This window comes from Monodelphis domestica, chromosome 1 (genome assembly GCF_027887165.1).
Source record: "Monodelphis domestica isolate mMonDom1 chromosome 1, mMonDom1.pri, whole genome shotgun sequence".
NCBI classification, from domain to species: domain Eukaryota; kingdom Metazoa; phylum Chordata; class Mammalia; order Didelphimorphia; family Didelphidae; genus Monodelphis; species Monodelphis domestica.
The window spans coordinates 444,272,863-444,275,642 of NC_077227.1; the positions used below are offsets into that span (position 1 = coordinate 444,272,863).

Consider the following 2,780-nt stretch of genomic DNA (forward strand, 5'->3'; position numbering starts at 1 on the left):
TGACAGTATCTTGGGCAGGGATGTGACTAGCCAAAAGTGGACCTTGCAAAAGCCCAGAAAATTAAAGAGGAAATTTTACCACAGTTTCTGCAGCTTCCACATTTGCTTTTTTGTGTGTCAGTTAGAAGTGAACTGTGAGAATTAAATACTGGTCTTTACATATACACAAGTTATGCTGTGAAAGCATATTGGCTTACAAACATATAAAAATACTTGTTAACTAGTTCAATAAGAAAATAATGTATAAAAGTAAATAGCAAAAACATTAATCATCTCTGATTCTGGAAAGATCAATTCCACTTTTTTTATATTACATCAAACAAAAACAACTACAATTTGTTTTCTTGAATCCCTTATCCAGAAATATCCAAAAAGGAAGATAGACACAAATGATTGTTTGCCCTGTTCCCCCCCTCCCCCCAAATGGCTGAGAAAGATGCCTAAGAAACTGAAATGTTTGTGTCCAGAAAGAGCCCAGGTATTTGGCCACAGAGAATACCACCATCATTAGCCATACTGCAACAATGGCAGGATTAGTAAGAGCCCTTATAGCAGTTCTGGACACATAGAAAAAAATACAGTAGATGGTCAGGTGTTTCTTGCCACTGGAAACTAGAAGGTACAGTGATCCATGAGGTTCAAAAAACCCTCTTTTTTGTTAACTTATTTCAGTGGGTTTAAGGCTAACTGAAGTTCAAATTAAGTTTTATTCTCTTGGGCAAAAAAAGCTATTTCACATTTTCTCCCTCAAACAAACAAAAACCCACAACAAAAATTCCCTAGATTTTGATTTAGGATGACAGTAGGTAATATGATCTCAGAAGTTAAAAATTAATCATTTTGCATACAATTATTTTAGCTTGGAAAATAACTGGGGATTCAAGGCTGATTCATCCCCATTATGAGTGTAAGCCCTTAAAGAACTGTGTGTGTGTGTGTGTGTGTGTGTGTGTGTGTGTGCGCACATGGGCACATGTGTGCACATATAGATATCTAGCTTTTAAAAAAAAGTAACTGGATGGTCTTAGAGAAGCAGCCTTAGTGTTTTCTTTAAGTCTGTCCTGACATGACCATAACATCATCACCACCATCACCTCCATCATCTTCCAGGCCAGGATTTAGCTGGCTTCTTAAACTAAGGCTAACATGGTGGCCATTTCGAGGACATGCTTGTATAAGGCTAGTGTGAATTTCAAAACTACTTAATCCTGTTCAAACCATTCTTTAGAGGATGGGATCTGGCTATTTCCTGATCAATAACAATAGAGATACTTGGAATGACAGAATCAGGTCTTGGAAACTACAATCTCCACCCTACTCAGGGTAACAGGATTTAGGAAGGGCTGCAGCAAAGCTCAAGATTTAATTATTTGAGAATATGACCTTCAACAGACATGTGCAAAGGGAACAGACCTCTGGGAGGTCCTGGGTGAAGCTAGAGCCACCATTGGCACAGGTGAAACACAGGAAGTGAGGTAGAGGACAGCTGAGGAGTTCTGGGGACTTCCTGTGTGAAGGAGAGGAGGTAGTTGGAGTCTGGTGCTTAAAGTGGAGGCCCTCAGACTGTTTCTCCATTTTGGTCATGTGAGTGATAGGGATTGATCTCTTTTCTTTTCCTCGGCTATCCAAGGCCTTGGGCCTTTGGCCCAGCCTAAGCAGAGTGGGTATTTAAGCCCTATTCCCTTCTCTCCTCTCTCTCTCTCTCTCTCTCTCTCTCTCTCTCTCTCTCTCTCTCTCTCTCTCATACCTTTCTTCCTCCTGTTAGTAATTAAAAAAAACTCCATAAAGGTTTGACTGCTGATTTGAGTTTTCATTTAGGAATTACATAGCTGAATTCCTTGGCGACCTTAAATTAATATATATCAGTCTTTTAATGTGATTTCCATATCACACTAGAGAGTACCCAACAGGATGTAAACCAGAGGGAAGAAAAGGACAGAGGAGGGATTTTTTTTCTGTCAGTTGGCAGCTAAGATTCATGGGATTCTTAAAAAATGACACAATGGCAGCCTTTCTTGTCTTTCTCTTTCCTTGCTGGTTGTGGGGAAGGGGAGGACATTCTTGCTCTTGAAACTTCCTGATAACTTGGACAAATTCGTGGAAAGCTTGATATACATTCATTCTAATTTTTGCAGACTCCTGTATGTCCATGTATGTCACTTTGAGTTGTGCAAGTTGCTGTCCTTCTTCTTACCTGTCTTTGATGGTCAAGATCTGCTTTATTACCAACTAAAATAACTGGAAACTCATCTTGGTCCTTAACTCTGAGAATCTGTCTTTGAAATTTGTAGATTTCTTCAAAGCTTCCTCTATCAGCGACTGAAAAAACCAGCAAAAACCTTCTCCAGTCCTCAAATATTATTCTCTCATTGCCCCAAACTCTTCTTGACCTGCAGTGTCCAGAATATGTGCCAGGTGCCCTGGGGACACAAAAGGGGACAAAAGACAATCCCTGGCTTCAAGGAAATCACAATTATCAAAGCTGCTCTATCATCTCTCACACACTGTTTGGTGTATGAATCCTCAATTGTTGGATCATAATCTGTGACAAAATAGGACTGGATGAATTGGATGGTAAGCACAGACTTGCCAACGCTGCCTCCTCCCATCACCACCCGCTGGTACTTCTCCTGCCTGGAGCCTTCCCAGCTGGGCTGGCCCCACCCCTACGGAGGCCCGGCCTAGCACTGGTCATGGCTGGCCGGTGGTGGGGCGGAGGGGCAGCTGCCAGCTGTAATGGGGGCTTCAAGGCAGGGGCAGGGCTAGGGGCCTGTTGCCTC

General features: G+C 41.8%; 1 pseudogene; it reads right to left on the minus strand.

Moving 5' to 3' along the window:
• Positions 1 to 986: 986 nt before the first annotated feature.
• On the minus strand, positions 987 to 2,370 carry LOC100616890 (ras-related protein R-Ras2-like; annotated as a pseudogene).
• Positions 2,371 to 2,780: the final 410 nt, after the last annotated feature.